Source organism: Macrobrachium nipponense, chromosome 36 (assembly GCF_015104395.2).
Source record: "Macrobrachium nipponense isolate FS-2020 chromosome 36, ASM1510439v2, whole genome shotgun sequence".
Lineage (NCBI taxonomy): Eukaryota > Metazoa > Arthropoda > Malacostraca > Decapoda > Palaemonidae > Macrobrachium > Macrobrachium nipponense.
Genome location: NC_087220.1, coordinates 50,448,751 through 50,462,276, shown reverse-complemented (window position 1 = coordinate 50,462,276; position 13,526 = coordinate 50,448,751). Strand labels below are relative to the sequence as shown.

General features: G+C 45.4%; 1 pseudogene; it reads right to left on the bottom strand.

Moving 5' to 3' along the window:
• LOC135203442 (probable arginine--tRNA ligase, mitochondrial) overlaps positions 1-13,526 on the bottom strand; it is a 45,626-nt pseudogene that overhangs the window by 11,866 nt on the left and 20,234 nt on the right.

Below are 13,526 nucleotides of genomic sequence, written 5' to 3'. Positions count from 1 at the left end.
GGAATCCAAGGTAGGACGAACTCCAGTCTGTTCATAAGACTCAGATTCCACCCATCAATAAGTGAGTCTTCCTATTGTTAAAGGACCGTAGGTTTGTATTCCGTATCGGAACAAATAACAATTTGACGAAAATTGTATTTTTCGTAACTATACAAACCTGAGGCCCTTTACATATAGTCCCACCTCATGCCAACCATCACTCTGCGTTTACTGGGCCTCAAGCAAAGTGACTCCTCGCCTTGCAGTCGAGTGTACCGCTAACTGCCGGACAAGTAGTTACCGAACCCCCTTGTTCAAAAGCTTACGACCGGTTCAGCTGCCGCTAAGTAACTTCCTATTGTTAAAGGGCCTCAGGTTTGTATAGTTAGGAAAAATACAATTTTTGACAAATTGTTATATTTCTTCCATCCTCTTCAATATTGGTCCCGTCCTGTTCGCTGGCGATATCGTCTGGAGGGGGGCTGGGCCTTCCTCACACAGGTAGGCAGCAGGAAGGGTTCCTGTGTTGTATTTAGGAGGGGTTTTTATTCAAGAATGAATAACGCCTCAAGGAGGCGTAGGCGTCGCCGATCAGGGCTCTCTCGATTATTTCCATGTTTTTCACGATGTCCTCTCGCACAACGGGCTGTTAGTGGGCGGTGAGGGCGTGGTGTTTGAGGGCACCATTCTGGGTGTGACAGGAGATCCTCTTAGACAGTCGTAACGTTGTCATTCCGATATAGACTCCAGGGCATCCTTGGATAGGGCATGTGTACCGGTAGATGACGTTATTCTGCTTCAGGGGGTCTCCTGCAGGCGGGGTGGGGTTATTCCTCATAACCAGGTCTCTTGTTCTTCGGTTCTTATAATAGATTATAAGAGAGAGCCTCTTCCCTTCCACAATCTTCTTGATGCATCTCTCCTCTTCTTTGTAACCGTGGTGCATGAAGGACTTATAGAAAATTATTCTATCTTCTTTGTAACCGTGGTGCATGAAGGACTTATAGAAAATTATTCTGTCTCAACCAAGATAAAAAGCATCTAAGAATCACACAAACACACTGAAAAGATAAGAACACACGCACAAATCAAGCAGCTTGGAAAGAGAGCAAATCGTTAGCGTCTTACTCTACTAGGCAGTTAAGGGTGGTGCACTCTCCAAGGCGGTTATCACCTCGTACGTGCAGGAGTTGCCAAATCTCAGATTCCTTGCTTACAATCTTTGATTGTTTTTAACCAGTTACCAGCTGGCGCTTGGAAAATATCCTTTTGTTAAGACTTAAGGTTTGTTCTGCATATGAACAAAGCATCTTGAAATAGTAACCATTCTTCAAAGTCAGCCTTGAGAAGAGAATATTATATGGTTCAATTTTTGTCCTCTCATTTCCTATTCAAAGGGACCTCATGCTATAGTATTCTTTTGTGGGAGAGTTAGAAGGCCACTATCCTTCCCCTGAGATCAGTGATACTTTGAGTTCTGGGAGCGAACAAAATAAGGACTACTTCACAGAAGATACCAGATTGAAATATTGAATTACCACTCCTCCCTTATATACATCTCTGTACACTTTACCAAAGCTTGAAGGCTACCTTCGTCTTTTCATTTCCCCTTTGGTTATCTTGATTCCACAATAATGTTACGCTCTTCCTATAAGCCTTAATTCATGTTGAACCACTCAATTAGTTTTCTTGCACCCACTTTTGAAGCTGTAAAGACTTCTCAATACTCCATTCTGTCTTCATTTTTCAGTTTTAATTCTACTGCCCAGGCTCTTTGTTCTTTCCGTTCCTCACTATAACCTTGTCTCTCCTTGAAATTTATTTTGCTTTAAGCATTGCTCACCTGGGATAATTATGCCAATCTTTTCTTTGGTGCTATCCAGTCTTTCATTAAAAAAATCCTACTGTTTCAGCTCCTCCTCCTCCTCCTCTATATTATCAGTTTCTCTCTAGGCTTCTGTTCGTTTCAGCTCAATCCTTGTTTTTTGCAAAATTTCAGTACTGCTACTACCTCCTGATTTCTTTGTCCTAGACTATATTTACATGCAGCATTCTCCAACAAGCAATGTGGCACCTGTGTCCCTACATCTGAAAGCTTTTCCCAAAATTCTTTCTTTTCTTCTGGTCTTTCCAAAGGTGGCAAGGAGGCCAAAAACATATTTTTTGCCTTCTTCCTAATATATTCTTCCCACACCTTTTCTATTGCATATAAAGCCATTTAATTTTTGACAAGTATATGTACTCCAATTCGCTTTCTCATCACCATTCCTCCAGAATTTATATTTCTGTAGGCCACTAACCCTGAAAAGACCCTAATTCTGATAATCATGTTTGTTATGACATGACAAGCACCTTTAACCCCTTTTAGGAGGCATGGTTAAAGTCTCAGCAGAGAGATACCTCAACCAATAAGGAAAGAGACACTTCGCAGGGTAAGGCTTCACTTACAAGATAGGCAGCCAACCAGATAGAGGTTTTTGTGATCAGTGTTAAAGCTACTACATTAGTTAGCTTGATATTTTTTAAAGGGTTGGTGTAAAACACTACCAACTCCCTATTGACTTTCATTTTCTGATGAGCCAGACTCCTTGCAGAAATTGCTATCCCTAGTAGGACAATTCCCGATTTCACATTTTCATATCTCAGTCTCTTCCTGGTAAAACTTTTTTTTCTGAAGGCTGACTTATTGTGTACCAAACGCTGATCTTGAAAGAAATGCAAGACTGGATTTCTGGTTGGAAATTAGTAATGCAGCATGGAAAACTTACCAAATGTAACTTTCAGACTAACAACACACTTCTCACTTAACAGGTAAGAAGTATTTCATAGTAGTCCAGAGTAGGAGCATTAGTTATGAAAAACAAGTTGCCTGGATATTCCTGATCATAATTTCAATTGTCAAATGATACTAATCCTAAGATAACTGACATCTGACTACTTTCTTAATTTCAAAATGTGTGATAAAAAACCTTGAATGTTAAAGAAAGTCCCAACGCAAGAAAAACTATACTAGCAACTTTATCAACATCTTTTCCCTACAACTTCTCTAATATTTGCAGGTTTCAGTTGTTTAGTTTTTATCTTTGAACAGGAAAAAGATATTTTCCAGTTCAAAGGGTATTCCCATAACATCTAAGTATGACAAAATGTCTTCTAAATGAACTTACCTTAGTTTAAATAAATAATTGACAAGTATGCAGGGCTCCAGTTCTCTGTAGGTTTCTGTAAGTACTTCATCAAATCTGAAAGTAAACATGCTAGAATTACAATCTTAAGTAATAATTCCATAATGAATTAGAATATCATGATTTTTTCATTAGTTAAATGCACTGACTATGCATTTATGACCAACACCTCACAAAAATATGCGTATAATGAAAACTCCCACATAATATTAATACAAAAATCATTCGATGATGTTAAGTGATCAAGCAGTTACGTGAAAAACCTAGGGGACAATGTGCTTGCCTCATTCCCAAATCTGTATGATTTATCTATGAGTAACGTCGTTAATATACAATAAGGTGAAGGTTGATTCACAAAGGGCAGTACTGACTTTGGTAACATGAGCAATGGTAATATTACTTTATTCTATTGATTTCATTTTGCCATGTCTCAGATCCTTTCTCTTTTACCTTTCAAACTTTTCTGACAACTCTTATATTGCTGTAAATGCAATAAGCACTTGGCAAAAAAGTAAACCTTTTGTAAGCACTGTAGAGTTGTTGGTATATGAAGTGGTCATAATAATTGTTAACAAATGCAAGTTTTACGAGGTTATAATGAAGGCCCGAACTGTCAGTTAGTGACTGCACTTAATAGTGCTTATCTCCATTGATTCAGTTCCTGCATGCGACTTGTTTTTCTATGGGGAATTGTGTAATCTGCACAGGTTTGCTGGTCATATTTTTCTAATTCAGATGACATTTTTGCATAGAGCAATGTACAATTCTTTACATTAACTTGTTATAATGATTGTTATGTTGCTTTTTCATATCAATTTATTAATTATTAACATTTTGTTAGTTTGCTGTCTTCACAGATGTGAGTGTCAGCTCATAACTTTCTGTACCATATATGATCTCAGTGGTAAATGGCTCAGTGGGATTATCTGTGGGAAAGAGTGATTTTAGTATTTCTGTGATTGTTATCCATTACAAAATTTAATCCCAGATCAAATACCTTATTATCAGGCCTGGACATAATTTTACATATCAGACTGTTTTACAAAACCGTTTTCTCTACAGAAACGAGTAGCAGATAACCTTTGTATGATGATTTCTACATTTAAATAATGAAGCTGAGGAATATTACTGCCAAAATGTAAAAATGCACATACAACTGAAATATGTTTTATATAGAATAAAACTTAAAAGCCCATATATTACTCTAATTACGTACCTTGCAATTTCACACACCAGACTAATGGCAACAGGTTCTGTAAGAAAACGAGTATTCACTGTGTGAACAAATTCAATGCCACAGTTTTCCTGCAAGTTCATGAGCCTGCAATGAACATATTGCAGCTTTGCTCCAGTATCACCCCGGCTCTGTAAATAAAAGAGTGGTAGCAAAACTTCATAAGAGATATATGCTACACTTTTGCCACTTAGAAAAGACTTGGTTTCTTGGAACTAGATATAGTTGCTAAATATCTATTACAGTATAATGCAAATTTTCTTTCATGTTTCTTTAAATAAGTTCCTTGACAATCTGCAAGCTTTAAATTATTCTAATAGAGGTAACATAAAAAAATTATGTAGGAGATATCTCAATTTTTGAAAGTAAATTGTACTTTTCCTACCTATACAAACCTGAGGTCCTTTACATAAGGAATTACCTTCAGCGTAGCTGGAATTACGGCCGTTAAATTCTTGAACAAGGTGGTTAGGCAGTTAACTACCGGTGTGGGAGGCGGGTAGGCCAGCCTGCCCGGATGTAAACACTCCACTTTGCCTTTCGGCCCAGGTTCAGATTGATTTGTAACTACACGATATACAAACCCTTGGTCTTTTACATAAGGAAGACTCACTGATTGGTGGGAGGAATATGAGTGAGCCTCTAGAACTGACAGGAGTTCTATGCACCTAGGTGGCTACTCCTGGTCATAAGATCGAGAAGGAGTGCCCTGACTCTGACAATTTGATCAGAGTATAGGAGCTGCATGATCAAGAGTCAGATTTCTGGGCCTTTTCGATAGAGTCGGAGGCATTAATGCAAAGTTCTGGGAAGGGTTTGCATTATTGTCAGTCACCTTCCTCCCCCTGCTAGAGGAAGGAGCGGGATTGCTTCTATGATTCTGACACTCCTGGTCGTAAGAGCGAGGAGTAGTGCCCTGCCTCTCACAACTTGATCGGAGTATAGGAGCTGCATGATCAAGAGTCAGATTCAGGCCTTTTTGAAATGATTGAGTAATTGTAACTCGTCTAAAAATGGGCATTGAAGAATATTTACAGTCGGAGGCATTAATGCAAAGTTCTGGGAAGGGTTTGCATTATTGCCAGTCCTTCCTCCCCTTGCTAGAGGAAGGGGCGGGATTGCTTCTATGATTCTGATAAGAAACGGAAAGGAAGCTCTATGTGTAAGCTTACCGCATCAATCGCCCGACCAGCCAGTGTAAGTTTTAGTCCTATCCTCAACCCGAAGGAAGAGGAGTGGAAATGGAGGAGGAATGGACAAGATCCTTCCTCAACGATGTGGACGTACATCCGGTAGGACCCGAAGGTCCCTCCAGGAACGCAGTTCCCCGATGCTGAATCCTACGGAGAGCACTCTGCAGGATCCCTCCCATTCACCCTCGCCCCTCCCATAGCCATAGGAAGAGAGGGAATGGGGGAGGGGCAGCCATCAACCTGCGGTGACGGCTGCTCTGAGAGTCTAGGAAAACGTTACCGTCTGGAGAAAACGCTTTTTTCTGGGGAAAGTTACAAAACTCGTATGCAGGCGAAAGTCTGCCACCACCGAGGCCAGTCGGTCACTGTGACAAGAGGGAGCCGATACCATCATCCTCTCACTTCGGAGGGCGGTGCCCTTGGATGCCAGAGGAGTATCCTTATTACTTTAAATCATTTTTTCTTTATTTTAGACCAATAGTAGTGATTGTGTTTACAGCAGTATTGGTTGGATAGCTCTTTGTATTGGTTATCCTAACCTTGGAATTGTGCCTGTGAACTCTTAGCATGTTGTGATACTGATCCTCGAGTGTGTGTACTGATCCCCTGCTGGTAATTATATTCATTTACCACTACTACCCTGGAGTAACGTCACTGGACGAAGCTTCACCGCTGCCCTGTGATGTTTAATTATCCTGATGTAGAAGTTCTTGCAGAATTTAGAGGAACTGAAGAGGAAGAGAGCTCATCAAGTGTCGTCATCCTCCTCTTCGAGATCATCATATTTTCATCAGTCTCTTTTCATCAGTCTCACCACCCCTTCGACTCCTAAGGCTCTTTGCCGTAGAAGAAGGTTGTCTACCCCTGCAAGAAGTCTCGTCACGGGACTTCTAAGGGTCTGTTTCCTCAACTGAGGAGGCGGTTGGGTCTTCTGCTGGCTCTTCCGTTCCTTTGGGAACGGAAACCGTCACGCTGTCCCCAGGGTCTAGCATGTTGGAAGCTGTAGAAGCGCAAACTACAGTTCGCACTTCTGCTGCTAGTCCTGGAGGTTCTGCCCTTTAGACTAGTTCCGTGTCAGGCGCTCCTTCGCGAGTCTCTGAGTGCGCGTAATCTTCGGATTCGCATGCATCCGGAGTCTTTGATGCTGAGTCCGCTCATGTCATGACTCGGGCAGAGGGTGGAAGAAAGGAGTGAGTCGCTCAGGTGACTCGTGCCTTGCCGGAGATCGCTCTCGCTGTGATTGCTCGGTTCCCTGGGTTGATCTGTTCCCAGGGTTGATGTGAGGCCCCACGGGAACCGTCCACGCAGAGACCAGTGGAGGCTCCCCATCCAGTCCTCTTAAGAGGTTTCTGCCTCGACAGAGGGACTTGTACAAGTCGGAGGACGGTATCAGCTCTCTCCAGTCAGGTGCACGCTCAGCCCCACCCAGACGACAGCCACGTTCGTGTGACTGGCCGGTCTCGGTGGGAGCAGAGGCTTTGCTGCCATACGAGAGTTTCATAACCCTCCTCAGAGAAGTGTTCTCTCCACTGCTGCTCCATCAGGTCCGGCAATCACTCGCTCTCACCGTGTTAGTGGACACTACCAGTCACCCGACCGTCGCTCCCATTGCAACTGGACGGCTCGCATGGCTGGTAGCAGCTCCCCTGATGCACGAGACTGACGCTACCATCCTCGGTCCAACGCTTCTCCGTAAGGAGACCGCAGGTCCAGACCTGCAGCTCGATCACCACCACGGGGGGTTGACAATCGCCTGCAGTCCTCCCAGCCATACTGGCGATCACCACCACGGGTTGCTGATCGCCTGCAGTCTCCCAGCCACCTACCGGTTCTGCTGGTAGGCAGGGTAGGAGTGTCAGGTCTCCCTCAACCTTGTCCCCCTTCAGCCTCCTCGGGCTACACCGGGAGGAGCGAGGCGAATAGGAGTGACCGCGAGGAGAGCCTATGAGCCTGGTTCGGTCTTGGGACCGAATAGATCATATGCTCAAGTGGTTGGAGGAGATCATGTGGGGGGCTGGCAAGGACGATGATGCTTTCCTAGACTTGTGGAGTGACCATCACCGATGCTCATGTGAAGGTCCCGCTGGACCACGCATGCAGAGACCGGTGTAGGCTCCCCTTCGGTTCTCGAGAGCTTTCAGCCTCAACAAGGACTGGGATGCGTCGGATGATGGTATCGGCTCCCTCTTGTCACAGTGACCGACTGGCCTCGGTGGTGGCAGACATTTCGCCTGCAGTACGAGTTTTGTAACTTTCCCCAGAAAAACGTTTTCTCCAGACGGTAACGTTTTCCTAGACTCTCAGAGCAGCCGTCACCGCAAGTTGATGGCTGCCCCTCCCCCATTCCCTCTCTTCCTATGGCTATGGGAGGGGCGAGGTTGAATGGAGGGATCCTGCAGAGTGCTCTCCGTAGGATTCAGCATCGGGGAACTGCGTTCCTGGAGGGACCTTTCGTGGGTCCTACCGGATGTACAGTCTCCACATCGTTGAGGAAGGATCTTGTCCATTCCTCCTCCATTTCCACTCCTCTTCCTTCGGGTTGAGGATAGGACTAAAACTTACACTTCTCTGAGGAGGGTTATGAAACTCTCGTATGGCAGGCAAAGCCTCTGCTCCCACCGAGACCGGTCAGTCACACGAACGTGGCTGTCGTCTGGGTGGGGCTGAGCGTGCACCTGACTGGAGAGAGCTGATACCGTCCTCCGACTTGTCCAAGTCCTCGTCGAGGCAGAAACCTCTTAAGAGGACTGGATGGGGAGCCTCCACTGGTCTCTGCGTGGACGGTCCCGTTGGGGCCATCACATCAACCCTGGGAAAAAAACAGATCAACCCAGGGAACCGAGCAATCACAGCTGAGAGCGATCTCCGGCAAGGCACGAGTCACCTGAGCGACTCACTCCTTTCTTCCACCCTCTGCCCGAGTCATGACAGTGAGCGGACTCAGATGCATCAAAAGACTCCGGATGCATGCGAATCCAAAGATTACGCGCACTCAGAGACTCGCGAAGGGAGTGCCTGACACGGAACTAGTCTAAAGGGCAGAACCTCCAGGACTAGCAGCAGAAGTGCGAACTGTAGTTTGCGCTTCTACAGCTTCCAACATGCTAGACCCTGGGGACAGCGTGACGGTTTCCGTTCCCAAAGGAACGGAAGAGCCAGCAGAAGACCCAACCGCCTCCTCAGTTGAGGAAACAGACCCTTAGAAGTCCCGTGACGAGACTTCTTGCAGGGGTAGACAACCTTCTTCTACGGCAAAGAGCCTTAGGAGTCGAAGGGGTGGAGACTGATGAAAAGAGACTGATGAAAATATGATGATCTCGAAGAGGAGGATGACGACACTTGATGAGCTCTCTTCCTCTTCAATTCCTCTAAATTCTGCAAGACTTCTACCATCAGGAATAATTAAACATCACAGGGCAGCGGTGAAGCTTCGTCTAGTGACGTTACTCCAGGGTAGTAGTGGTAAATGAATACAATTACCAGCAGGGGATCAGTACCACACACTCGAGGATCAGTATCACAACATGCTAAGAGTTCACAGGCACAATTCCAAGGTTAGGATAACCAATACAAAGAGCTATCCAACCAATACTGCTGTAAACACAATCACTACTATGGTCTAAAATAAAGAAAAAATGATTTAAAGTAATAAGGATACTCCTCTGGCATCCAAGGGCACCGCCCTCCGAAGTGAGAGGAGATCCCCCAACACCAACACCACACGCCCCCTCTTCTGCCTTCGTCTGATAGTAAATGAAAGGATGAAGGAAAAGAGAAATACCAGAAAAAACAAAACAAAGGACAAACCTCTGAAGTTCCCCTCAGTAATTCCCGAAGCATAAGCGTAAATTCAGATGAATACATGTCTCGTGGATCAACATCACTCATGTTAAATACATGTCTCGTCCTCACGTTAAATGGCGAAAGTATGTAAATAATAAAGATGTTGGCATACCTTTGCCGCCAACTCTTAACACTAAGTAGAAAGGCAGCTATAAAGGCTATCACAAAAAGTGGGTTTGCATATTAATTGAATTTAATATTAACACTCTTACGCCGAAGGGGTATAATAAAAATCGTCTCCCGTATGCTGAGGGGGTCTTGGAGTGAGTGCTGAAGCGGAAAAATATTTTTTTTCAAAAAATCACAGCGCGCTTAGTTTTCAAGATTAAGAGTTCATTTTTTGCTCCTTTTTTTGCCATTGCCTGAAGTTTAGTATGCAACCATCAGAAATGAAAAAAAAATGATATTGTAATGATACAATAAAGTTTGTTCATACTTTTACCTGGCAGATATATATATAGCTGTATTTTCCGAAGTCCGACAGAAATTAAAAAACTTACTTACACACAGTAGTGGGAGTCAGGTGGTTTGTACCCCATTCCCGCCGCTGGGAGGCGGGTATCAGGAACCATTCCCATTTTCTATTCATAATTTTATTTCCACTGTCTCCTGAGGGGAGGTGGGTGGGTACTTAAATTATATATATCTGCCAGGTAAGTATGAACAAACTTTATTGTATCATTACAATATCATTTTGTCATGAAACTTACCTGTCAGATATATATAGCTGAATCCCACCTTTGGTGGTGGGAAGAGACAGAATAGAATTTTAGGAAAACATATACATGCAGATAATTGATATCTTGGTTCCTTACCTGTTAGCATAGCTGGCTTCGTGGTTACTGCCACGTAAGTCTTGCTTGTGCTACTAGAGTTGCCAGCGACGGTAGAGACCTATAAAGCTGGTGCACTCAAGATGATCTGTCAACGGGGGCGTGACCCACGATGTGACTAGGGACCATTGGACCATACAATGAGGGCAACGAAGTAAAAAAACCACCTCTAGTCTACCAAAGGTATTCCACTAAACTAGACTAAAGAAGGGAGATCCGCCTCGGTCGGGCGGTCGACCCCACAACACCACAACACAATTAAAAGCTCACCTAACCACTAAAGGAAAGGATGAGTGCTACCTCCTGCCCCCAAAACAGTGTCTGCAGCGACGTATGGTCCAAGCGACGAGCAATGTTCGTATGTCGCTTTCACCTCCCGCAGGTAGTGTGAAGCAAACACCGAGTTTGCTCCGCCAATATGTGGCACTCAAAATGTCACTGAGTGCCATATTTCTGTGAAAGGCTATCGAGGTCGAAATAGCCCTCACCTCGTGGGCATTCACTTTTAAAAGCTTCATGTCACTATCACTACATGTGGAATGAGCTTCCTTAACGGTGTCTCTCAAGAAGAAAGAAAGCGCGTTCTTTGACATGGGAAGATCAGGCTTCTTAACAGAGCACCACAAGTTGCCCGAAGGTCCTCTACAGTCCTTCGTTCTGTCTAAATAGAATTTGAGAGCCCTGACAGGGCACAGGACTCTCTCTGGCTCACTACCCACGATCTCTGTCAAACCCTTGATTTCAAATGTCTTGGCCAAGGGTTGGAAGGGTTTTCGTTCTTTGCTAAGACATAGGCTTAAAGAACAAACAGCATCAGAGTTCTTAAACCCAACATGCTGCTTATTGCCTGGATCTCACTAACTCTCTTCGCCGTCGCCAGAGCAGTTAGAAAAAGTGTCTTCCTTGTAAGGTTTCTAAGCGAAGCTAAGTTGAGCGGTTCAAAATCACTGGACATCAAAAAACTTTAGAACAATTGTCTAAGTTCCAAGAAGGAACTCTTGGTTGAGGTACCTTCGAAGTCTCGAAAGACTTCAGAAGATCATGAAGGTCTCTGTTATTGGCTAAGTCCAGCCCTCTCATGCCTAAAGACTACAGAAAGCACACTTCTGTAGCCTTTTATCGTAGGCACCGCTAAGCGAACTTCATTCCTCAAGTAGAGAAGGAAGTCTGCGATCTGGCTCACAGAGGTAGAGGTGGAGGAAATGCCTTTCTTCCTGCACCAGCTCCGAAAAACAGCCCACTTGGATTGGTATACGGCAATAGAAAAAGGTCTCCTTGCCGTTGCGATCGCTTTCGCCACAGGTCTTGAAAAACCCCTCGCTCTGGCCAACTTCTGGATAGTCTGAACGCAGTCAGACTCAGAGCGGGGAGGTTTTTGTGATACCTCTCGAAGTGGGGCTGTTTGAGTAGATCTATCCTTGGAGGCAGAGTCCTCGGAAAGTCTACTAGAAAAGACATGACCTCTGTGAACCAGTCGGTCGCTGGCCAGAAGGGGGCGATGAGAGTCATCCCGTTCCCTCTGATGCCGCGAATTTCCTTATTACTTCCACCTAGGATCTAAGGGGGAGGGGCAAGGGGGAAAGAGGCATGTAAGTCTAGTCCCGTCCAGTCCCAAAGAAGGGCGTCTACTGCTACTGCTCCTGGGTCTAGAACTGGTGAGCAGTACAGCGGGAGTCGTTGTCCTGGAAGTTGCGAAGATGTCTACGACCTGAGGACATCCCATAACTTCCACAACCTCTGGCATACTTCCTGATGAAGGGTCCACTCCGTCGGCAGAAGTTGACCTTGTCGACTGAGCAGATCTGCACGGACGTTTTCTACTCCTGATATGAATCTTGTCAGGATAGAGACGTCGTGTGCCTTCGCCCATAACAGGATCTCTTTTGCAAGGAAGAACAGGGATCAAGAGTGGGTTCCTCCCTGTTTCTTGAGGTATGCCAGGGCTGTGGTGTTGTCCGAGTTGATCTGCACCACATTGCCGGAGACTTCGTTCTGAAAGAACTGGAGCGCCAGATGAACTGCTGCCAGCTCCTTGAGGTTTATGTGCCAGGACACCTGTTCCCCTCTCCAGGTGCCTGACACTTCCTCCCCCCCCAGTGTGCTCCCCACCCCGCGGGGAAGACGCGTCGGAAAACAACACTAGGTCGGGGCTCTGAAGCTTGAGGGAAAGACCCTCTGCGAGCTTCAAAGGGTCGGTCCACCATCTTAGATGTTCCTTTACCTCTTCTGATAACACCAGAATCGATTCCAAATTGTTTTGGTGCTTCAATTGTCCGACAGGAAGAATTGAAGAGGTCTGAGGTGCAACCTCCCTAGGGAAACAAACTTCTCCAGTGAGGAAATGGTCCCCAGCAGGCTCATCCATTCCCTCACCAAGCATGATTCTTTCCCCAGAAAGGTTGACACTTTGCTTAGGCAATCTAGTTGTTCGCCCCTGGGACGGAAAATGCCCGAAAAAGCCACTGATTCCATCTGAATCCCCAATAGACTAAAGACTGAGAAGGGGTCAGATGTGACTTCTCGAGGTTCACCAGAAGCCCCAGGGACTTCGTTAACGATAAGGTCGTGTGAAGGTCTCCAGACACCGGTCTTTCGAGGAGGCTCGTACGAGCCAGTCGTCCAGGTAGAGAGAGATCCTGACTTTGGAAAGATGAAGCCACCTCGCAATGTTCTTCGTCAGTAGGGTGAATACCATCGGAGCAGTGCTGAGTCTGAAGCAGAGAGCCCTGAATTGAAACACTTTTCCTTTCAGGACAAACCGCAGGTATTTCCTGGACTGGGGGAGGTGGGGACGTGGAAATACGCGTCCTGGAGATCTAGTGAAGCCATCCAATCCCCCGGTCTTAAGGCTCCCATCACTGACTGAGGTGTCTCCATCTTGAACCTCTGCTTGATGACAAAGAGGTTCAGGTTGCTGACATCGAGTACGGTCGCCATTCCCCCGACTGCTTTGGCACCAGGAACAGTCTGTTGTAAAATCCGGGGGAATTCAGGTCGGAGACCTGTTCTACGGCGTGTTTCACGATCATCTGATCTAACAGATTGTTAAGCACTTGTGCTTTTCTCCCCGATAGAAGGTGACATGTCAACTGGGTGTCGTAGGACAGGGGGGCGGGGTGGGTTTCAGGAACGGGGTTACCGGTAACCCTTCTTTAAGATGTCCAAGGACATTTTGTCCGCACCTCTCTCTTCCCAGGCTTGCGCAAAAAGCTGAAGCTGGGCTCCAACCGGTGACTGAAGACTTCTGTTTCACTTCTTG